The sequence below is a fragment of the Oryctolagus cuniculus genome, chromosome 16 (genome assembly GCF_964237555.1).
Source record: "Oryctolagus cuniculus chromosome 16, mOryCun1.1, whole genome shotgun sequence".
In the NCBI taxonomy this organism is placed as follows: Eukaryota; Metazoa; Chordata; class Mammalia; order Lagomorpha; family Leporidae; genus Oryctolagus; species Oryctolagus cuniculus.
The window spans coordinates 11200141-11225769 of record NC_091447.1 but is presented as its reverse complement, the minus strand read 5'-3'; the positions used below and the strand labels follow the sequence as shown (position 1 = coordinate 11225769).

The window sequence follows — 25629 nt, the reverse complement described above, 5'->3', positions numbered from 1 at the left end:
TACAGTGCTTTAACTCTATTAAAACCGAAAGAGGTATTATTCAAAGTACATCATAACATAAAAATGATGGCATATGCTTTTTCACAGTATTTCTGTTGAGCTAGAGTATTGTCAAAAGAATTAATCAATAATAATTAATTGATTAAAATGTATTGCTTCAATTATAGCCACCTTTTTTGTTTTGATTGTAAATGAAAAAGAGTAGTGGTAGTATCCAAATGTATCAGTTATTCATGAAAGCATGGTTGGAATCAAAAAGCTGAAGCTACATTTACATGATTTGTAAATGCTTGCAACTTAAATTAAGAGGAAAAATAAGTTTTGTTCCTGAGACAGATTTTATCTCCCCATGTACATTGTTTTCTTTTTGTTTTAGAAAAGGTCTTATCTATTTTTAAAGCAACATACCAGATGATGTGTTTAACAAATATCTGTTTCTCCGCATACAACTCAGTTTATTGAAAGCTGATAATTTGCCTGCCCGTATTAATGATTTCAGAAGAATACTGGTAAAATAGCAAATGTTTAGTGAGAAATACTTAGCAGTCTGTTAAACTGGGAGTTGAATTATTTTTATAGTTTGGAAAGGATTAATCATTGCATTCTAGAAATACTTTCTATCCTGATTGAATTTTATATATTAATGTAGAACTAAAGTCTTGTTTTCTGTAAAGCAACATAAAGTGTTTAAAACATTACTGAATAAAGATTATACAATGAACTATTTCCAGATTCATGAGCAAAATGACAATTTGCCACATAACATATCCCAAATCACTTTTCACTGGGTTGCATTCATATGCAAATAAACGAAATTATGAAACCTGCTTTCTAACCTCTGCTTCCCCATCAACAAGGCAATCATGTTCCGAGGGAGAAACATGAACACGTGAATGCCAGTCGTCATTAGCACATTTCTAAAAATTAAGCTTTGAAAATTTACAACTCACAGCTTTGCAAATAGGAGGCAGTGGGCCTTTGTGTTCTGGGTTTGAAGAAGAACTTTGACGACACTTTTACATAGCAAATTCACTCAGTGCTTGGAAATGCTTTGTAGTGGCCCAAAGCTGTGCATTTCCTCCTGTGGAACTGTTTTTTTTTTTTTTCCTTCCACAAAGTAAATGAGTAGAAGATGCATCAAACAGGATTATTGCAGATGTGCACATACTGCAGTGCTAATTGCTCTTCTTTTTTACAATCCCATCCTGCACATGCTTTAATTTATATTTGCCTGACTTAGCTTTTCGGTGAATTAGCGGCACTCTGCCACACACTGAATAGTGATGTGTTTGCATCACCCGATTATCTCAGATGCATTGTTGTCTAGAATCCACGCTCCTAATTTCCTTACCACCCACGCCCATCCCTTTCTTCTGTTTGGAAGGCTGATTTGTGTTAAGAAGGGACCACCAAGCTATTAACTCTAAGACATAGCTAGCTTTATGCCTAGAAAGTGAGGCTTACGCTCATATCACATTTTAACTCTTCCACTAGCATTATCCTTGTTTCCCTCAGTGCTTTCAAGAGGCAGTAACTCCAAATGCCTCGCATGGAAATGATAAACTGCCTGTTGTGCCTTTGCTTTGAAGGACTCCTCCTGCAGAGTATCATATTTAAATAAATTGCCATTGAGTTTAGCAAGCAGCACAATCATGCCCATTGAGGTGGAGTCTTTTGATCATATTTTGTAATGCAATCAAGGATCACATGAGGATTCCTGAACAGGCCAGCCTTGCTGTGTGCTAAATAGGCGACAGGAGAAAGAGAACATTAATTGCCCTGAATCCCACTGACTTAACAAAGCACACCTGTGTCCCATATACCACAGCCCCTAAGGCAACGGGTTACATGTACAGCATGGGTAACTCTTTGCACTGGATTGATCAGTAATTTGAATCAAACTGTTAATCTTCTTAAAAATAGCTGATATATTCAATTGTCAAAACAAAACACACACACACACAAAAAAACCAAATGTGTACACAACAGCTAAGCCTTTGAAGCCTTTGCACACGTTTCTGTAAGAGAATGTACCAGATGGACACAGAGGACTCAGGCTGTTAGCCTGCCTAGTCGTTGATTGGCTCAGTTCATATCTCTGTCTTCTGTGACCTCCTTACCTGGAAGAAGATTGTCCACCTACCTCCTGCAGCAGCTGTCTTGAGAATGACAGAGGCAAATGCTTGGGGAAAACTACAGACATGAAGCCATTCTGAGAACTGTGTGCATGTGCATGTGGAACAGAGTGTCCGTGAATACTGCTCCAGCTCCTTATCTCTTTGTGAACATTTTTAATGGTTCTGAAAAAATGGGAGGGCTTTGGGGAATGTTTCATCTACCAGAAATTCAGGGTCACTAACGAGGCATTGCCCACTGACATATTAATTGAGGAAACTTGGGGACACTGTTGAACTTCGGCAGATGGATTTTAAAAGAGGCAGCAGATGTGGAAGGGAGGGGGAGCAGTGTAAAGAATTTCCTGCTGCACTGGTCCAAGCATTCTGACTTTCTGTTAACTCCGAATTATGAATGAGAAAGAACTAACTGATACCACCTTGGATGCTTTCCTAACAGACATTGTCTAGTAACCTGTTACCACCCTTGGAGGGGGGGTGGTTCAGCAAAGAGGAGAGGGAGAGGTGGAAAATTGCAAAAGTAATTAAATACCAGACCTTTTTCTTTTTTCTTTTTTTTTTTTTCGAACTCTACCAAGATCAGTTCAATGGAGATGTCTTTTTTCTGTTTTTCAGAATGATTCTACTTAGGGTATTGCATAGTTAGAAAAATAATGCTGTCTATAAAGAACAAATGTGGAGTTCACAGCCTAGGCCAACACCTCACCTTTCTGTCAGAAGGGATGACATTCCAGGGGCCTAGGGGGTAAGTAAGGCACACATTTGGTTCACAGGGTGCTGACTGGGGCTCTTAGTGATATATAATCCTGCATCCTTAGAATGAGCTGGGAACGGGGCATATACACATCATCCCTAATCTAGAGTGATTCATTGTGTGATACATGTAACCCCCAGATTACAAATAAGGTCATCAAATTCAGAGAGATTTGAGTACCTTAATTTACCCAGCATTCCACAGACATTTCCTGACTGAGCCAGAAGTGCACTTTAAGCCTGTCAGGTACAAAACACAGTGACCTCCCCTACCCCAGGCTGCCTCTAGTCAAAGTGGCCACTCAGGCTGGGTTGGGAGACACTGCTGAGGGCAACCTAAGAATATTTTAATTATCTTCTACCAAGAAAAAAAAATTGTCACCATGGGAGCAAAATTGAACAAACTATTGGTTTGTAGTTGTCCATCCAGCATGTGTAATTAAAAGCTGGGTGGTATTTTCTGGAAAGAAAGAAAAGGCGCCCATCCTTTCCCAGCTGGTGTTCTCAGAACTTGACTTGAACTAGCCTTCTTCATCAGAACAATGTAGGAGAGATTCACAAGGCCCGTGAGTCAGCCTGTTTTGGATGCTCAGTGTCAGCATGAGGCCTCCACACTGCAGCCTGTTCTTTTCTCATGGGGCGGCTTCCACGGCTTACTGCAGGGGAGGTGGAGGAAGGGGGAAGCTGGCCGTGTTGCTCCACCATCAGGAACGCAGTGAAATGTCTCTATCCCCAAAGGCAACTTGGCAGTATGGGCTGCCTGCCACATTGTTCAAGCCGCGTTTGTTCTCAAGCCTGTAGAAGGATTTTTTAATATTTTAAATATTCCCATTTCTTCATGTCCCCTCCCTGTCCTCTGGAGGAATTCTTTAAATCGTACGATTGATCTATTTTTAGGGAGAAACTCTGCTATAACTCTGTAGCGGGCAGACGTGTTTTCTTTTAACTTTATGGTATTTTATATAGGACCCTTTAGTCATGTTCATGCGGTTTCTCCCAATCCTCAATCCCGCTCCCACCTGATTCTTTTCTCAACAAATGCTTTATGAATTAAATATTGTATATATGGCTAAAAGTCTTTTTCCCCCAGCCACAAGCATAATAAGTTCTAAAAATAAATTAAGCAAATTTTCTTTTCCCTCCATAGTTAATTCTAGTGATTGAACTTTAATGAGGGTGGAGAAGATGTATTTGGAGCCCAGGATTTCATTGTACACAGAGTAGTTGATGAGTGGTTGGGCAATCTGCACTGATGTGTAGGCCGTGTGTTCCGAGTTCTTGCCCTGGACCCCCCCTTTCCCTGCCACGTATGAGTGAGGCCCTTGGCTTCCAAGGCCTGCCTTTGATTCAGATTTCCCCTGTGCCATCTCAGCAAAGCAATGTTGCACAAGGCGCCCAATCTCTCTACAGCATTCCGTGTTTGCTCAGTGAGATCATAATGGTATTGATCCCCGGAGGCCGTGCAGGTTAAATGGGGTTATCTATGTAAGGCATTCACACCAGGATCAGGCACATTGTATTCCCTGCTAACTACTCAAGTTTGCTAATATTCTAGTTATTATCCTCATCATCCCAGAAACAGGAAAGAAACCACCCTTACTTTCTGTGGAAAAGAAGAAAAACGCTTTTGGTCGACTTTTCACCTCTTTCCGATCCTGTGCATGTTGCAAACTGAGAATTCCTCAGCTTCCGCTCTTAGGCTTGCTTGGCAGCCATGGAGCAGCATGGGGCTGCTCTATCCCGAACTTGAATTTGTTACTAGCCTTGCTCACACTTTATATCCTTTTCTAGATATACTCAACAGTGCAAGCATGTATGTAAGCTTGTGAGTGTGTAAGCACATGTGCAAATGTGCATGCAAAGCGTGTGTTTTGTGTGTAAGCAAGTGTGTAAATGGGTTTGCAAGTATGTGTGTTCAAGCGTGTGTGTGTGTGTGTGTGTGTGTGTAGCGTCAGGGGTAGGCTGGACCTCTAAGTAATATTAATTCTCTGAGATAAATGCTTTTCCCCCTTCACCTCCTTCCTGTCCCTTGGTGGATCTGAATTTCTTGCAGTGGCTTTACTGCAAGGGAAGTTGGAAAAGATGTCTCTTTCCCAGGAATGGGAAGGATTGTCTCACTGTTTCTGGCTTAATAATATTAGGATGATTTCTATTAGGTCAGAGGAGGAGCTAGGCTGGGCTACTTCCTTGGTATCAAGGGTCAAGCATTGACCTGAAAATCTGTGTGTGTCTACAACAGATTATTTTCAGTTTTCTTTTTTTTTTTATTTATTTCTGACTATCCAAGGGTCTTAGGCTTACAAAACAGAAGCTTCTACTTTCTTAGGTACAGACTCTAAGTATCTATCTCCCTTGGTTTCAGAATGAACCATCTTGGCAGGCTTTTTTCCCAAAGATTTTTGTAATTATGGCCATTAGGTATGAATTTGATCTTGCATATCACTCTTGGCAAGTTCTATTATTTCTTTTGAAGAGAATCCTGCTACTTATATGTGTTCCAACCACACAATGAACAAGGGAAAAAAAACCCTAAAAGTCATGACAAACTTTTCAGTATGAGGACAGTTATGATGGCATTGATGAGTTGACGTCAGCACCATGCTTGTTGCTCCAACCATTGGCTGGAAGAGCAGGTGACACAGAGGTATCCCCTGGTATGCATTCAATGCTGTCCATCTTGGAAATGTGAAACAGCACTTGAATTTCACAATACTTATCTTTTTTCTCTTCCCCACTACCCCTCTCCAAAGTATATTTTGTTTTATTATTCTCCTCCACACCCACACATTACTTGTATAAGGGAGCTAGCAGGGGTCACCGCAGGAAAATAACTAGAAGCTCTTATGGTAACAGTTCCTTCTGCCTCTTCTAAGCAGTACCCATGTGGCAGCTTTCTTCTCTCTCCACCGATGTCCCAGCCATGGAAAAGAGGACTGGTGCAAAGCATGTTCTGGGCACTGTGTATCACTTTACATATGGTTAAAAACTCCCAGCATTTGAACTTGCTATCTTGCTCATCAGTGTCACATGTAATCTGCTTCATCACTCAACTCGGAGGAAATAATATGTTCCGCATTTTTACAAAATGTAGGAGTCCCTTGCAATTCCTGGGATCTGAGTTTGGAACTGGAAATGAACCTTTCCAGAACTAAGTTAAAACTAATGCTGTCAAGCACAGCATCATGGTTCAGGGGGAACAAAGGAAAACAGCCAGCCAAGGTTCACCAAATAAAAAGTTTATCGGTCCCCTTAGTCATCAAATGCCTCCTTCGAAACCAAGCTGATGCATTGCGTGTAAATGAATCAGAAACAGAGGCATAATTAACACCAGCCTTCAAAAGCCAAAACCATTTGGCCTATGCTTTTCTGAATTTGTGAATATTCTTCAATTCTACAAGAGATATATTGAAGACTAGATTTTTTTTCCCCGCTTTTTCACGTCATAGTTCACACACCGTAGAGTTTTCCTGTTTACAGTGGACAAGGCAGTGGTTTTCAGTATGTTCATAATGTGGGGAGCACTACAGTCATTTTTGGGAACATTGTCATCGCCTCAGAAAGAAACCTCATACTATTGCCCATCACCTCCTATGAGAGTTCATTTTAGGTATCACTTTGACTGTGTTAAAGGACACCAGGCAATCTGGGAAAGCATTATTTCTGGGGTCTGGGTATGGGTTTCAAGAAGAGGTCAGCTTGGGAGTAGTGGGTTGCATGGGAAAAGTCCTGCCCTCGGTGTAGACGGGCACTGTCCACCTTGCTGAAGGCCCAGACAGAGCCAAAAGGGAGAGGATGGGAAGATTCACGCTCTCTCTCCTGGAGCTGGGATGCCATTCCTTTCCTGCCCTTGGACGTTGTAACTCAAGGTGTTCTGGCCCTCAGGACTCTAGGACATGCTTCAGGAGCCCTTTGATTTCTCAGGCCTTGGTTATTGCACTGAGGGTTACCCGGTCAGCTTCCCGATCCTGAGCCTTCAGACGTGGACGGAGACATGCTACTAAGCCTTCTGGCTGTCCAGGGTGCAGATGGCCTACTCGGGGGGCTCCCTAGCCCCCTTAGTCAAATGGAGCCAGTTCCACCAATAACCCTCTTCTTGGATGTTAACCTCTCTGTATTCAAGAGTACCCCCAAAAAAGTTCAAAGAAGAAAAGGATTAAAATGCATTGCACATTCCATGTACTTTGTGAACACCTGTGTGTACCTTATTGATTCTGTCTCTCTGGAGAACCCTGGCCAGTATACCCTCTTATGCCCTTATATCCCCTAACCCTAAACAATCACTAATTGACATATTAGTTTAATAGTTTGCCTGTTCTGGGCATTTCACAGGAATAGGAATGGATAGGAATGGAATCATGTAGCCTGTGATCTTTTGTGACTGGCTTCTTTGTGACATAGCCTGGTGTCATGGTTCATCAGTGGTTCATAGTATCTAACAGTATTTCCCACTTTTTTATGATCATTGTATGTATATAATACACTTTATTTATCCATTGATCAGCTGGTGGAAATGTAGACTCCCCTCTTTTGATATTATAAATAATGCCATGTATTATTTATAAATATGCAATTTATGTGTTTTTGTCAATATGTCATTATTTTATTATTTGTAACTATGTCATGATGTAAACAACAATATATTAATGCATTCATGTACAGATTTTCATTTGAATTTATGTTTTCCTTTCTCTTGGATATTTAACTGGGAATAGAAATTATAGGCTATCTCTATGTTTAAAATTTGAGGAACTCCCTTAGTGTTTTCCAAAGTGACTGGACCATTTTACATATTTCCACCAATGGTGTATGAGGGTTGCAGTTTTTTACATGTGTGACAACACTTATTGCTATCTGACTTTTTGATTCTAGCCATTCTAATGTGCATGATATAGCATCTTGTAGCTTTGACTTGCATTTTCCTGGTTGCTAACAATGTAAGGTTTAATGTGCTAACAGTCATTTGTATATCTTTTTTGGAAAACGGTGTTCAAATTCTTTGTCCCTTTTCATATTGGGTTATTTCTCTTTCTGTTATTGACTCAGATATGTTCTTTGTTTTAGAAATGTCTCTGTAAGTGAAGGTATGTGGATTTTTTTCCCTTTCTTCATAAGGTTACTTAAAACACGCAAGGTTTTTAATTTCCAGTAAGTTCAATTTAATTTTTTCTTTTGTTGTTCATGCTTTTGATGTCATATCTAAAAATCTATCACCAGATTCAAGGTCATAGGAATTATGCCCAAGTTTCTTTAAACAGTGTATAGTTTTTTTTTTTTTTAGAAAGATTATTTATTTGAAAGTCAGAGTTACAAAGAGAGAGGGAGAGACAGAGAGACAGATAGAGAGCGAGAGCGAGAGCGAGAGCGAGCGAGAGAGAGATCTTCCATCCATTGGTTCACTCCCCAGATGGCCATTACTGTGAGGGTTGGGCCAGGCTGAAGCCAGGAACCTGGAGCTTCTTCTTGGTCTCTCACACAGGTATAGGGGCCCAAATACTCGGTCCATCTTCCACTGCTTTTACCAGGCCATTAGCAGGGAGCTGGGGCGGAAGTAGAGCAGCCAGGACATGAACCAGCACCCATATGGAATGCTGGCTTTGCAGGTGGTGGCTTTACTGGATACACCACAATACCGTTATAGTTTTAACTATAACATGAGGTGTTTGATCCATTCTGAGTTAATTTTTGTATTTGGTGTGAGGTAAGGGCCCAGCTTCATTCTTTAGCATTTGGCTATCAAGTTGTGCCAGCATGGATTGTCAAAATGATTATTATTTTCCCATTGAGTGATCTGAGAACCATTATTGAAAATCTGTTGACTATAAACACATGAGTTCCTTTATGGATTCTCAATTCTATTTTTAATCCATATGTCTATTCTTATGCCAACTCCATACTGTCTTGATTAATGTTGCTTTGTAGTAAGTTTTGAACTGAGAAATGTGAGTCCTCATGCTTTGATCTTTTTCCAAGATTTTTTGTCTATTCTGATCCCTTGAATTTCCACATATATTTTAGAATCAGCTTGCCAATTTCTACCAAGAAGTCAATTGAGATTCTAATATGATGCGCAGTGAAATGTATATATTAATTGTGTAGTATTGTCATCTTAAAAATATTATATTTTCTAATCTTTAAACATGACATTTTTCCATTTATGTGGATACTCTTCAATTTCTACTGCAATGTTTTAGTTTTCAGGACGTAAGTTTTGTACTCATTAAAATTTATTCCTAAATATTATTTTTGATTATGTTATAAATTGAATTTTTCTTAATTTCATTTTCAAATTTTTCATTGCTGCTAAATAGATATATTATTTTTAAAAAGATAATATATTTAAAAATCATTTATTTGAAAGCCAGAGAGATGAAGAGAAAGAAACAGAGACAGACTGACAGAGATCTTCTATCTGCTGGTCCACCCCCAAATACCTACAGCAGCTGGAGCTGGGTACACCAAAGTCAAGAATCTGGAACTCAGTCAGGCCTTCCACACAGCTACGAGCACCTGCTCCCTACTAGGATTGTGTTAGCAGGATCTTGAAATCAGAAGCAGAGCCAGAACTAAGCCCAGCACTCTGATATGGAATGTGGTTATTCCAAGGGGTGTCTTCACCACTGCATGTTACTAATTGTTGCATATTGATTCCTCAAACTTACTGAACTCAATTGTGGGTTCTGTTGTGTTTTCAAAGTGAATTTTAAATAAGTAAGATCTTGATAACTTTTATTTCTGTAAATGAATGAATTTCCCTAGCTAAAACTTCCAGTAGAACTTTAAATAAAAGTATGAGTGTGGATATCATTGTCTTGCTTCTGGTCTTAAGTGGAAAAGCAATCGGTCTTCCACTGTTAAGTATTATATTAACTTTGGGGTTTTGTGTAGAAACCCTTTATCAGGCTGAGAAGACTCCTTTCCATTTCTGGTGGAGTGAGTGTTTTTATCTTGAAATGGTATTCTATTGGGGGCCGGTGCTGTGACGCAGTAGGTTAACGCCCTGGCCTGAAGCGCAGGCATCCCATATGGATGCTGGTTCTAGTCCCAGCTGCTTCTCTTCAGATCCAGCTCTCTGCTATGGCCTGGGAAAGCAGTAGAAGATGGCCCAAGTCCTTGGGCCCCTGCACCCAAGTGGGAGACCTGGAAGAAGCTCCTGGCTCCTGGCTTCGGATCAGCGCAGCTCCAGCCGTTGCGGCTATCTGGGGAGTGAACCAGAGGATGGAAGACCTCTCTTTCTCCCTCTCTCTGTAACTCTTTCAAATAAATAAAATAAATCTTTTTTAAAAAAAAAAAGAAATGGCATTGTATTTTGTCAAATATTTTCTCTGAGTCTATTAGGACAAAAATGTAGTTTTTGTTTTTTTATTTTGTCAATATGGTAAACTATATTAATTAATTTTCAGATACTTAGCTAACTTATCTTGCATTCCTGGGATAAATCTCTTTTTGTTATGACTATATATATATTCATATTTTAAATACATATTTATACTTGTATGTATATATAATATATAAAATATATGTTGTTATATTCAGATGTTAAATGTTTGTTGAAGATTTCTGTATCCTATTCATAAAACATATTGCTCCACAGTTTTCTTGTGGTTTTGGTGTTGGAAATATACCAACTTCATAGACTGAGTTGGTACATGTTCTTTTTTTTTTCACTTTTTTGAAAAGTTTGTGAGGAAATTAAACATTTTCTCTAAATATTTGGTAGAAGAATTCAGCTATGAAGTGATCTGGGCCCTCGTTTTTTACTGTGGATAAATCTTCAATCACTGTTTCAACTCCTTACTTGCTAGAGTGCTACATGGACTATGTGTTCACTAGATAATTTTTTTTTTTAATTTTTGACAGGCAGAGTGGACAGTGAGAGAGAGAGACAGAGAGAGAAAGGTCTTCCTTTGCCGTTGGTTCACCCTCCAATGGCCGCCGCTGCAGCCGGCGCACCGCGCTGATCCGATGGCAGGAGCCAGGATCCAGGTGCTTTTCCTGGTCTCCCATGGGGTGCAGGGCCCAAGCACCTGGGCCATCCTCCACTGCACTCCCTGACCATAGCAGAGAGCTGGCCTGGAAGAGGGGCAACCGGGACAGAATCCGGCGCCCCAACCGGGACTAGAACCCGGTGTGCCGGCGCCGCAAGGTGGAGGATTAGCCTATTGAGCCACGGCGCCGGCTCACTAGATAATTTTGATAGTTTATATCTTTCTAGGAATTTTCCCATTTCATCATGTTTTTTGTATATTGGTATATGATTATTTACAGTGTTTCTTTATAATTTTCTCCTTATAAAATCAGTAGGAATGTCCTTTCTATAATTTCTGATTCTATTAATTTGAGCCTTATCACTGCTTTTTGTTTTTTTAAACTTCAGTTTGAAATTTTAGATTAACGTGATATTTGCAGTTTTAAGAGGCACGATGCAACTTTTCAACACTGATACATAAATCAAACCAGTCCTACAGGAGACCAACCTTTCCACTTCCTCCTCTTTTCTTTGTGTTTTCAGCCTCCCATATCCCTTCCTCTAGTTCTTTATACAATATGTCACACATTATCATGAGCCCACTGTGTCTCAAAAACACCAGAACTTGTCATGTCCACCTCACTGTGTCTTAATACCCATTGTCAACTCTTCCTCCATCCCCATCTCCCCTTCCCATCTTCTAGTAACCACTATTTTAAATTTGGATTGAACACACACACACACACACACACACACACTACTATTTTAATTTCCACATGTGAGAGAGAATATGGTATTTCTCTTACTGTGTATGACTTACTTCATTTAACCTAATAAACACCAGTCCCACCCATTTTTCTCCAAATGTCAGGATTTCATTTTTTAAGGAACACTAATATTCCACTGAGAACATATACCACATTTGTTATCCATTCATTCACTGATGGACACCTCAGTTGATTCCATATGCTGGCTATTGTGAATAGTATGGGAGTACAGATGCTTTTTTCAAATACTGACATCATTATCTTAGGAGATATATATATATACTTATATATATGCTGGGGTATATAATAGATCTATTTTTGGTTTTGTGAGTTACGTTCCTATTATTCTCCATAGTGGATGTACTAATCTACATTCTCACCAACAGATTATCAAGTTTCCCCTTTCTCCACATCCTTGCCAGTGTCTATTATTTTCTGTCTTTTTGATAATAGCCATATGGAGATGGCCAGGGTCATAGCCTTGCCAAGCCCAAGTCCAGCAAGTGTGTTCTGCCATCCGTGTCCTTGAAAGCTAAAGCAGGGATTGGGCTGTGGGGTGTCTGGGATCCAGAGTCATTATCAAGGTCCGGGAGAGTTGGATAAATGACCCCTGCAGATTGGCATGGAGCCAACTTCCGTGGTGGCTCTGAGTCACTCACCCCATTTGAGACATGGTGTCAGAAAGGAGATAAACAGACTTAGTGGGCACGGGCAACCAACCACATTCTCCAGAATCTCGGCAAGCTTGGGCCACAGTGAGCTTGGGGTCTAGCATGCTCACCGAAGCTGAGGCCCATTGGAAAAGAGAATGAGCAGGTGAATCAGGTAGGCATGATCAACCACTCCATGAAAGCCAGGGCTTACTTGTTAAGCTGAGCTGGTGCTCAAGTCAGGAGCACTCCCTGAAGCCAACTTTTCAGTAGGCAGCCAGCAAGGTGGGCATGACCAGATAACAACTGCTAAGGCTGAAACACACTGGGGCCACAGCAGGGCTGGAGTCTGAGGCATTCACTAAACCTGGCACCTGCTGCACAGCCTGTGGTGGGGTGGCAGGGTGCCTGTACATTCAAGTTCCCAGAGCCAGAGTAGGCTTAGGACAAGAGCTCTGGTGGGACTGGGGGATGGGCCCTATCTTTGTGGCTCCCATCCATGCCTGCTGTGCTCTGCCCTGGTGGGAGCGAGGGACTATAGAGGGTCTGCAGAGGCAAGAACCTGACTTAAGGTCCTAGATGCAAGACCTGCCATATGGGGCCACCTGTCCCATGTAGGACCAAGTACCACCTGTGCTAAGGTCTTGGGGCTACTGTCACTGTTGAGTTCAGTTGGGTCTGTGAGGCTGTGATCCCTTTTCCCCACTGGATGGAATGTCTGTGAGTTCACAAAGTTGGCAATATGTCAGGGCTTCTGTCCTCAAGGGTTGGATGGCTTCAGACGGTGAATCCTTTCTGAAAATGGCATCGTGACCGTCAAGTCTGTGCTTTGCGGGGAAGAGTATGGCAAAGCTGCAGAGTATAAATGGGCAATTCTTTTTGCTGGAAACCAAACTTGTGACAACTGTCAGTCCTCCATGTAGCAATGATTGCTGATGTTCAGCATCCCTGGAAATGAGGAGTTCTGGATAAATGAGGTGTTCTGGGATTCTCCCACCATTCCATTCCCCAGCAGTGTGGGCTCCCCATAGCCAGCATGCACTCTGCTGGTGTATTTTATTCTTTTCTTTAGGCTGCTATCCCATGTCTCTGTGTCCTATGGATTCCTCCCTTGGGCACTCATCTTGCAATGCCGTTATTTACTTCTTCATTTGATTCTTCTCTATAGAAAAGATGAAGGTTGGACACCACTATTTATCCATCATGGCTCCTCTAGCAACGTATTTTCCAATCTCCTCTTTTAATTATGTTTTGGACCCATTGGTTATTTTATGAATGTGTTGTGTAACTTTCACTTCATTGTGTTTTAAAATTTATCTGTCAATGGGGCCGGTGCTGTGGCGCAGTGGGTTAACACCCTGGCCTGAAGCACCGGCATCCCATATGGGCGCTGGTTCGAGACCTGGCTTCTCCACTTCCAATCCAGCTCCCTGCTATGGCCTGGGAAAGCAGTAGAAGATGGCCCAAGTCCTTGGGCCCCTGCCCCCATGTGGGAGACCCGGAGGAAGCTCCTGCCTTCGGATCGGCGCAGCTCCAGCCATTGAAGCCATCTGGGGAGTGAACCAGCAGATGGAAGATCTCTCTCTGTCTCTACCTCTCTCTGTAACACTGTCTTTCAAATAAATAAAATAAATACTTAAAAAATTATCTGTCACTGGCTTTAAATTGCATTCCATTGTGACCAAAAAATACAATTTATATTATTTCTATCCTTTCAAATGTATCAAGATTTGTTTTATGGCTACTATGGTTTGGACATGGTTGCCCTCCAAAGGTTCATGTGCTGGATTCTTGTGTATCAGTGGAGGGATGTTAAAGAGACATTGATGCCTTTAAGAGGTGGAGCCTAGTGGGAAGTTATTGGAGGCACTGCCCTGGGGAGGATTTAAGGTGATTCTGTAACACCCTGAGTTAGTTCTCATGGGACATTTGTTATAAAAGAGCAAGACCACCCCCCCACCCCCCACCCCCGATAATTTCCTGTCTTGCCATTGGATCTCTCCCTCTCACATGTGTGTGACCATGCTCCCATTCATCATGCTATGGGGCAGCCAAGGGGTCCTCACCAGAGCCAGCACCATACTCCTGAACATCCAGAACTCAATACGGCTCTATTCAAGTTGCCCAACTGCAGGTATTCCCTTATAATAACCTAAAAGAGATGACTGCAATGACCAAATATATGATATGCAAACTTGACAAGAGTGAGTATTCTTTTGCTGTTGGGTGAGGTATCCTAGGATGTCTTATTGAGTCTAATTGGTATACAATTTTATTCATGTCTTCTGTTTCCTTGTTGATCTTCTGTCTACTTCTGCTGTGCATCATTGAATGTGGGATATAGGAGTCTCCAGATATTATTGCTAGGTTGTCTGTTTCTCTTTTCATTTCTAACAAGTTGTACTTCATGTCGTTTGGTACATTGTTATTGGATGCATATATTTTTATAATTGATACATCTTCCTAATGCATTCAACATTTTATAATTACAAAATTTCCTTCTTTGCTGTAATATTTTTTGTTTTAAAGTGTATTTATTCTTATATATCAAAAGTGTATATAGCCACTCTAGCTTTCTTGTGGTTGCTGTTTTCATTATATATATTTTTTCATTCTTTACATTTAATCTGTTTTCATTTTAAATCCAAAGGCTATATCCTGTAGGCAGCATATTGTTGAATCTAGATTTTTTGGAAATCCATCCTGTCATTCTCAAACTTTTTTTTAAAGATTTATTTATGTATTTGAAAGGCAGAGTCACAGAAAGGCAGAAGCAGAGAGAGAGAAAGAAAGGTCTTCCATCTGCTGGCTCACTCCCCAAATGGCTGCAACAGCTGGAGCTCTAGCTGATCTGAAGCCAGGAGCCAGGAGCTTCTTCCAGATCTTCCAGATCTCCCAGGTGCAGGGGCCTAAGGACTTGGGCCATCTTCTACTGCTTTCCCTGGCCATAGCAGAGAAGATTGGGAATGGAGCAGCCGGGACTGGAACCAGAGCCATATGGGATGCCGGCCCTGCAGGCAGCAGCTTTACCTGCTACACCACAGTGCTGGCCCCATTCTTAAACTTTTTTAATTGTATTTCTTTTCTTCTTTCCTTTCTTTCTTTCCTTCCCTTCCCTTCCATTCTCTTCCCTTTCCCCCTTTCCCTTTCCCCTTTCCTTTTCTTTCCTTTTTTAAAAGATTTACTTACTTATTTGACAGTGAGAGTTACAGAGAGAGGAAGAGACAGAGAGATCTTCCACCCACTGGTTTACTCCCCAAATGGCCTCAAAGCCTGGGGCTAGGCTAGGCCAAAGCCAGGAACCAGGAGCTTCATTAGGGTCTCCCACATGAATGCAAGGGCCCAAGCACCCATGCCATCCTCTGCTGCTTTCCCAGTCACATTAGCAGGAAGCTGGATTGGATGTAGAGCAGCTGGGGTTCAAACTGGTACCCATATGGGATGCCAGTACCACAGGCAGTGGCTTTACCTGCTATGCCATAACAGGTAAAATAGTACTTTCTTTTAGATATGCACATTATTATGTATCATGTATAATAGTACTTTCCATGCATTTACACATTCTTTTACACCAGTTAACAAAGTTAGAAGAGTTAGCTATGTGCATTGTCTTTTATAATTACATAGTACATTTGTAGGTGCCGTTTGTTACTTTATGTGGTTTCTGTGGGTTCAAATTACCACCTAGAGGCACTTCGTTTCAGCTTGAAGAACTTCCTTCAGAATTTCTTGTGAGATGTATCTGCTAGCCACAGATTGTTTTGTTGATTTGTGAATGCCTTTATTTTACCACATAGTTTGTCGGATGTACTTTATTTTCATTAATAGGATTTTTCTTTGAGAATTCTGAACATGTTATCCTATATCTTCTAGCTCCATTTTTTTTATGAGAAGTTAGCAATTAATCTTATTGGACTTACCTTATAAATAAAAATTTGTTTTCCTTTTGCTGCTTTCAAGATTCTCTCCTTGTCTTTGGTGTTCAACATTTTGAAAAGAAATTTCAAGCTATTTTCAAATTTTTATTCTAAACAATAAATTGAGCCATAAGCATTAAAGGCATCCATTTGAGAAAGGTAAAATTATGTATATTTTCTAAAAAGCTTAATATGACATTTTACTAAAATAATAGATACATCAGGTAAGCTCTGAGATTTTGTCCTTATAAAATACAATTCAATGGAGTAGATAACTGAACTCACAATGCTGGACTTCTCGCGAGGTGCCTTAATAGTGTCCCAGAGGTGGGCCAGTGTCAGTGCACAGGTGACAGGGAGTCAGGACTGGCTCTGGCTTACTCTGTTCGGGGTTACATTCCAGGGATGAGTCCCCTTCGTTCGTTCTTTGTGGTGTCCAAACAGATGTTTGGATCATATTGATCTTGGCTCTCTTCCTCTTCCACACTCCTTGGAAGTGGATGCTTTGACAAGTTCAACTTCACGTTTTTCAAGCATAGCAGTGCTTGGTACATAAGAGGCAACTCGTTCTAAGCTTGGCATACTCAGATGAATTCTGCTCAGCATCAGAAATTTGTGCCCAACAAAGTGTTAGTGCTTACTGATTTGCCTGCTTGATCTTTGGGCCCCTTGAAGCAGAGCCACAAACTTCCGGCTCCTGGTGCTTCACTCTGCACAGTGCCCCTGGGTGTTCCTCCACTCACACTACTTGGGTGCTCCCTAAAAGCCCTGGAGTTTTTGATGCATTTGACAATTTATTCAAATGACTTGATTTGATAAATGTTTAATTATGTGGATGAGTTTCCTTTTTTAATTTTTTTTATAAAGGATTTTCTTTGCCCATTTTCTACCTTAGACTTTGTGATTTATCTAGAACAGAGGTTTATTTTGTATTGGAGGCTGTGTTTAGCTCTAGAGGCTGACAACTCCAGGGCTAAGGGCCCATGTTGGGTGAGGACCTCCTTTTTATTTTTTTAAAGGTTTCATTTATTTATTTGAAAGGCAGAGTTACAGAGAGGAAGAGATCTTCCATCCAATGGTTCAATTCCCAAATGGCTGCAATAGCCAGGGCTAAGCCAGGACCAAGCTAGGAGCTTCTTCCGGGTCTCTCACAGGAGTTCAGGGGCCTCAGCACTTGGGCCATCCTCTGCTGCCTTACCACAGGCTTTAGCAGAGAGCTGGATCAGAAGTGAAGCAGCTGAGACATGAGCTGGCACCCATAAGGGATGCCAGCACTGCAGGAGGTGGCTTAACCCACTGCCACTGTGCCGGCCCTGGATGAGTTTCTTAATCAGAAATTCATGAACTGGCTCTGGTAGTTATCTTCCGATCCTTCTGTGTTTATATAGAATGCTATTTGCACACATATATGAATGCATTTTCCTGGGAAGACAACACACACTTCTCATCAAATGATTAGTTTAGGTAGCCCCATTATATGCATCATTGATTTAATAGCAATATCTGGGGCAAATAATATGGATAATAACTGAAGGAGAGTGAGATGATATCGTTTTCACATTTTGGACTTAACTCTGCTAATGATGGGTGCACGTAGAAAATGATAAATCCAAAGCTAGGAAAATTGAGAAAAATAGATGCAGAGACTTACAAAAAGACGGAGGCATTTCCAAGTAAGGACAGAAAGAGGTCTGAGTTTCGGGTACAGATTTTAATCAGTATCTAGCATTTGTTTAAAGACTCAGTGGAAAAATGTATGTTATGTATTTCACAGAATTTTGCTTTTAATATTTTGGATGTTTCATAAAGCAGTCTTATTTCTTGGCCTTTCTTTTTTTCTTGGGAAAGGAAGAGAATCAACATTCACATATTTCTTCTAACTATATTTAATAACATATTGGACTCATTAATGAACAGAATTGTCTAGCATTTTAAAAAAAGGTTTATTTATTTATTTGAAATTCAGAGGTAAGAGAGACAGGGAGAGAGATCTTCCATCTGGTGGCTCACTCCCCAGATGCCTGCAATAGCCAGGCCTGGGACAAGCAGAAGCAAGGAGCCAGAAGCTTCTTCCTGGTCTCCCACTTGGGTGCATGGGCCCCAAAACCTGGGCCATCTTCTGCTACTTCTCCCAGGCCCTCAGCAGGGAGCTGGATTGGAAGTAGAGCAGCCGGGACATGAACAGACACACACCCACATGGGACGCCAACATTGCAGGCAGTGCTTTACCCATCATGTCACAGTGCTGGCCCTCTAGTGTTCTGTTTTTTTTTTCAAATGTCCATTCTACAGATGAGGAAAAGGAAATTCAATGCATTTAAATAAAATGGCCAAAGTCAATGGCTAGGTTGTGATATAACCAGGATTTTCACCACTCTGTTACACCAGAGGTGACAAAAACAGGAGATTTAGAAAGTTCAGCTTCTGCCAGAAAAGAGTAATTGTAGCAGTTTATCATTATTGCTATACACAGCTAGAAAACTGCGTGAAGACATAGATAAAACAGTCTCCTTTCTAGATGTTGGATTAGGTGGTTCAGAGCTCTGATCTTTGAGAAGGAAAGTCAACAGACAGCCTACTGGCTGCAGGCGCTTACTGGACCAGAGGGCAGGAGGAGGCACCCCGGGAGAGCACAGGGGTGCAGGGCTCTGGCTGGTGAAAGGGAAGAGAAATCAGAATTCTGGGAGCAGAGGCAACTCAAAGCGCAGCCTGCCAGAGAAGAGGCAGCTAACGAGCCAAGGAACGCGGGAGTCCGTGTAGGTGTCTGCAGCCTGCGACCGATTACTTAACTATGCTTGGATATGATGCAACTGCATGAGGTCAGGCCAGGAGTGACCGGGGAGCTATAAATGGAACCATTCCTAGAGCCTACATGGGAATGGGAGATATTTGAGTTCCAACCAGCTAGAGAGGAAAGATGTGTGCAACACCTGGGCTATTCAGTGCTAAATATAAAAATACACTGCCTTAATAGCAAAAACTAGATGTACAGAATAGTGTGGACCTGCCAAGATACAGTGTAAAACCAAGCTTCGAGGGGCTGGTGTTGTGGTACAGCAGGTTAAACTGCCGCCTGGCTGCTGGCATCCCAAATTACAGCACCGGTTCCAGTCCTTACTACCCTGTTTCATTCTGTCTCCTGGCTAATGAGCCCAGGAAGGCAGTGGAAGATGGCTAAGTCCTTGGGCCCCTGCCACACTTGTAGGAGACTGGGATGGAGTTCCAGGCTACTGCTTTTGCCTGGTCCAGCCCTGTCTGTTGTGGTCATGTGGGGAGTGAACAAGTAGACAGAAGACCTCTTTCTCCCCCTCTCTCTGTTGCTCTGCTTTCAAATAAAATAAATTAAAATAAAACAAAACTAAGCTCCAATCATCAGCAATTACATTAACATTTTAAACCTTTTTTTCCTAAGTACAAAGAAATATATAAAAGTATATATGTTGATTTTACAGATTTTCATGAATAAATTAATTAAAGTGACACATTCATAGAACAAGTTATGTGAGAAACAATTGTGATTATTATTAAGTTAATGGAATAAGACACTTAATTGAGTAGATTTGCATGACATTTTATTGTTTGGTAAAACCAAATAGTCAAAAAGATCCACACATATCAAAAATTTAAGGACCATAACTCCAATAGGATATTTAGTGGATTACCCACAACATTAATTTAGAAAAATAAATAGTAAGCCTAACTAAGAAAATTTTGAGAAAAATGTGGTTGCAGGGAAAAACAGTAAGCCACATTAATAGAATAGGAAATTATGATACAAATATATCTTTAGAAGTATATTTTGTATCTGCTATACTGATTTGGATTTAGATATGGATATACAATTTAATAAATTTAAGGGCAAAAATAAACAATGATCCGTTGACTCAACATATAATACCTGGAAAATACGTAGATGTTGAAAAAAATTTCTCCACATAATATCATAACCAAAAATGCATTTCAGATTAAGAAAATAAATAAGGCCGGCGCCGCAGCTCACTTGGCTAATCCTCCACCTGCGGCGCCGGCATCCCCAGTTGTTCTAGTCCTGGTTGGGGCGCCAGATTCTGTCCTGGTTGCTCCTCTTCCAGTCCAGCTCTCTGCTGTGGCCTGGGAAGGCAGTGGAGGATGGCCCAAGTGCTTGGGCCCTGCACCCACATGGGAGACCAGGAGGAAGCACCTGGCTCCTGGCTTCGGATTGGTGCAGCATGCCAGCCGTAGTGGCCACATTTGGGGGGTGAACCAACGGAAGGAAGACCTTTCTCTCTGTCTCTCTCTCTCACTGTCTAACTCTGCCTGTCAAAAAAAAAAAAAAAAGTACTTGAAATAAGAAAATAAAAAAGCACACATATCTCTCTGATCTCTAAGAATTCAGCTTAAATACATGGAAATAATCACAGAAGATTATATTAGCAAACATTAGTACATAAAAATGTGTGTCTGAAATTCAAACATGGTAAGTGACAGAAGCAGGAAATGATAAATATATACAACAAATTCCCTATGAATCCGGATTCTGTTAATATATGAATATCTTTGCTTTAAAACATTTTCATCTCTTTGATTATAGCTAATTTAACTCCACTGAGATAATAGCCCAGTGCAATTTTGATTTGCTTTTCATGGTGATGAATGATATTGAGCATTCTTTCATGTACCTGTTGGCCATTTGTGTGTCTTCCTTTGATAAATGTCTTTTTAAACCTTGTGCCCCTTTGTAATAGGATTATTCAGGGTGTTGATTTTGTTATTGTTGTTATTTCCAAGTTGCAGTTTTGTAGGCTATTTCTTCACTTTATTGATGGTGGGAAGAAGTTCTTTATTTTGGTGAAATCTCAATTGTTTATTTTTCCCTTTTTTTTGGACAGATAACAAATGCTGGCATTTGGAACACAGGGAGTCCTTGGACACTGTTGATGGGAATGTGAATTAATATAGCCATCATGGAAAACAGTATGGAGGTTCCTCAAAGAAAGAAAAATAGAACTACTATTTGATCCAGTAATCTCACCACAAGGATTTCCAAGGGAAATGAAATCACTCTGTCGAAGAGGCATCTGCACTCCCATGTTTATTGCCTCGTTTTTCAGGATAGCCAAGGTGTGGGAACAATCCAGTCATCCATTCACTGACGAATGGATAAAGAATATGTGGAACTCTTATGCTGTGGAATACTATTCAGCCATAAAAGGATGAAATCTTGTCATACACAACATGGATGGAACTGCTGGTCAATATATTAAGGGAAACAAGGCAAGTGTAAAAAGATAAATACCACGTGATCTAACCTATATGTGGAATTAAAAAAAAAAGTTGATTTCATAGAAATTAAGAGTAAAATGGTGGGGGCCGGTGCCGTGGCTCACTTGGTTAATCCTCTACCTGCGGCGCCAGCATCCGATATGGGCTCCATGTTCTAGTCCTGGTTGCTCCTCTTCCAGTCCAGCTCTCTGCTGTGGCCTGGGAGGGCAGTGGAGGATGGCCCAAGTGCTTGGATCCTGCACCCGCATGGGAGACCAAGAGGAAGCACCTGGCTCCTGGTTTTGGACTGGCGTAGCACCAGCTGCGGGGGCCATTTGGGGAGTGAAACAATGGAGGGAAGACCTTTCTCTCTGTCTCTTTCTCTCTCACTGTCTATAACTCTACCTGTCAAATAAATAAATAAATAAATAAACATTAACATTAAAAAAATAACAAAATAAAAAAGAGTAAAATGGTGGGAAGAAAGGGGGAAGAGATTGGCAAAGGTTGACTAATGAGTACTGGGTTAGTTAGGGATAGATAAAACATTTACAACAGAAGTCAAAAGCCAAGATGCAAAATTGGTATTTACATAGTCTTCACCATGAGTTATTAAAGTATTCAAAGACAGAATACTAAAAACACAGGTATGAGACTGAGTATTATTTTCTTCACTTTTGGTGTTATTTCCAATGTATTCTTTTGCATTCCAATAACTTATTTTTATAACAATGTTTTAGAGCAATGAAAAATATGTTCTTTATGAAATTCTTTTGTTTTGACTATTAAATTTAGTTAGTAAATTATAAAAATATTTTAGATGGCTTGTGTACATAAATTCCTTTTTTTTGGGTTCGTAAAAGGATGAATTTCATGAATCTATTAAATACCTGGTTAGTTGAAGAATTCCAATTATTTTTCATGTTACTTTAAACAATTTGTTAGACAAGCTGAACATTAAAAACAAAATTCCTGTTTCACTCTTTCCTCCTACACTGGGGAACATGAAGTTCTACCATGTGGAGGAGACAGGAAACTCAGGAATTATCTTTTCAAGATGACAAAAGTCATTGTTAAAAATGTTTTCATAAAACCTTTCGTTGGGTGGATACTGTTTAAACACCAGTACTTTGTCAAATGTCAATTTTTGACATTGCTTCACTCCTTGTTGTTTTTGAAATTTATCATTGTGCTGTCAGTTTGGCAAGCTCTTTCTTGAGATTTTGTGTCATTGCATGGGTTGGAGGCATTTAGGGAGCAGTCTCAAACATGTCATTAGCAAGAGTGACTTTAAATCAATTTTCTCACTGATGAAAATGTTCAGAATAAAGAACTTAAAACATATGAAAGTGTTATAACACCATCTGTAAATAGTAGTTTTGAAAAGCAATATAAAAATAACTTTATTGAACATGAAAAGGTGGGGGGTTGAAAGAGATCATGTCAGAGTCTCAAATACTCGATTCTCTTTCCTCTGAGTCACGCCGTGCCTGAGGCCCATCAGTATTACTGTTTATATATGATGCGACTTTTGAATCTACGTGCTTTTTTTCATATCCTCTAGGTATGGATTCTCATGCTGCTCAAATCACAGAAGGCTCTCTATCACATTCCTCAACATGTGCTTGTGTCTAGGTTTCTTCTCCATTTCACAGTGACCTAGATGGTAGCTTCACGTTTCTTGTATTTATCCAAACAGGAAACACTCCATGATGAAAAGCGGTGCTACAATTTTCTTCCTGGGGAATGGGTCAGTTTCCACTGAAAGAGTCAAAATGCAAAGCTAGAAACTGGAAGTGAAGTCTAGACCAGTAATAATTGATATTCACTTGCCATTTTCCTGTCACTGTATTAACAGTTTATATACAGTTATTTACCCAACTGAATCCATGAAACACAAAGTTGAGGAAATCAATGCCTGTAGAAATTATGGACATTGGGCTGGCGCCGGAGCTCACTAAGCTAATCCTCCTCCTGCGGCACTGGCACCCTGAGTTCTAGTCCCGGTCAGGGCGCCGGATTCTGTCCCGGTTGCTCCTCTTCCAATCCAGCTCTCTGCTGTGGCCAGGGAGTGCAGTGGAGGATGGCCCAAGTGTTTGGGCCCTGCACCCCATGGGAGACCAGGAGAAGCACCTGGCTCCTGGCTTCAGATCAGCGCAGTGCACCGGCCGCAGTGCACCGGCCAGAACTGCCATTGGGGGGTGAACCAACCGCAAAGGAAGACCTTTCTCTCTCTCTCTCTCTCTCTCTCTCGCTCTCTCTCTCTCTCACTGTCCACTCTGCCTGTCAAAAAATAAATAAATAAATAAATTTTTAAAAATTACGGACATTGTTCAAGGTCATGTGGACAGTAAACGGAACATCTGAGCCCAAAAGTCCAGTCTGTCCTGTTTCAGAGACTGCACTCTTTTTTAAAATTTTTTTAAATTTTTAAATATTTTTATTTTTGACAGGCAGAGTTAGTGAGAGAGAGAAAGAGACAGAGAGAGAGAGTTATAGGCACTGAGAGAGAGACAGAGATAAAGGTCTTCTTTCGTTGGTTCACTCCCCTAATGGCCACCACGACCAGCACTGCACTGATCCGAAGCCAGGAGCCAGGTGCTTCTCCTGGTCTCCCATGAGGGTGCAGGGCCCAAGCACTTGGGCCTTCCTCCACTGCCCTCCCGGGCCACAGCAGAGAGCTGGTCTGGAAGAGGAGCAACCGAGACAGAATCCAGCTCCCCAACCGGAACTAGAACCCGGGGTGCCAGCACCGCAGGTGGAGGATTAGTCAAGTGAGCCACGGCACCAGCCACACTGCACTCTTAATCCCCATTCTACATAAAGAGATTGGGAAGTAAGCGAAAATGCTTCACTGTAGGTTCTGTCAGAGGTTGGACCTAACACAGTCAGGATTACTGGTTCATTCTGTCAGTTATATTAGTACCACATCCTAGTCAGCAAGTGGGATCCCTATATTGATGTCTTAGGGCACATCCAGGTTCCATGTTGCAAAGGAAGCATTTATCATGATTTCATGCAAGATGCATCAGGAATCCTTCACTTCCAGGTGAAAATACCTGAAAATAGCCTGCTTCCCTAGCCATTTAATGGTAGAATTAAGTGGAGTCATCGTAAGGAATATATGCTAGCCAAAATCATATTAGGAGGATGTAGAAGCATACGAGTTGCATTGGTCAATGTGCTTGGTAGATTGAAGTGGCAGAAACATCAAGGGCCATGGGATACAAATCACAGCTCTTCTGTGTTCACATGCTAAGTTTGTAGGAGTGACCCCAACAGCCTTTAGTTTTCTCCTGTGCAACACACTCACGGATCAGTTAGAGGAGGGTAGTTTAAAGATTAGTGACATTGGGGCGGGCCGGCACTGTGGTATAGGGGGTTAAGCCACCGCCTGCAGTGCTGGCATCCCATATGGTGCCAGTTCGAGTCCCAACTGCTCCTCTTCCAGTCCAGCTCTCTGCTGTGGCCTGGGAAGGCAGTGGAATAGGGCCCAAATCCTTGAGTCCCTGCACCCACATAGGAAGCCCGGAGGCAGCTCCAGCTCCTGGCTTCAGATTGGCGCAGTTTCAGTTGTTGTGGCCATCTGGGGAGTGAACCAGTGGATGGTAGACCTCTCTCTCTGCCTCTCCTTCTCTCTCTGTGTAACACTGACTTTGAAATAAATAAATAAATCTTTTTAAAAAAAGATTAACAATACTAGTTGGAAAGCATCCAGCAGGGCATCTGACACACAGCCAGTTTTTGGCTCTCCTTATTGTATTTTTAAGAGAACTGACATAATTTACAGATTGAAGAAGACCTTCATTGGCTCTGTAGGGAGCTCTAATAGGAAGAAAAGATATGCACTACACAAAGTAAAGAGGCACAAATACAAGTGCAGGTCTCTATGTAAAAAGTGATGCTCTATATCTCAAAATTAAATGATCAACTTCTCCAGCGTGGAAGAGCGTGCTGACATTGCATATGTGAAGAATGACAACTTTCCTATTACCATGTCTTCAGCAGACAGTTATCCAGAGCCTAGTCCATTCTAGATCTTGAAGACAGACTCTGTCTCTTCACATCTGAGGCTCAGGTCAGAGCGATCTTGGAAGAAAACTCATGAGGTCTCATGACCCATTTGTGAATGGCTTGTTCCAGTTGCATGTTGACAAGCAAGACCTGCTTGAGAAAAATCACAAGCTTACTTTAGGGCTT

General features: G+C 41.2%; 1 protein-coding gene across 1 annotated transcript in view; it reads left to right on the top strand.

Moving 5' to 3' along the window:
- Positions 1 to 24739, top strand: part of LOC138845886 (collagen, type I, alpha 1b-like) — a 37480-nt gene extending 12741 nt beyond the window's left edge. Inside the window, exon 3 of the mRNA XM_070059771.1 lies at positions 21057 to 24739. The gene's annotated coding sequence lies outside the window, so the exon portion shown is untranslated. The remainder of the gene's footprint in view (positions 1 to 21056) is intronic.
- The last annotated feature ends 890 nt before the right edge of the window (positions 24740 to 25629 follow it).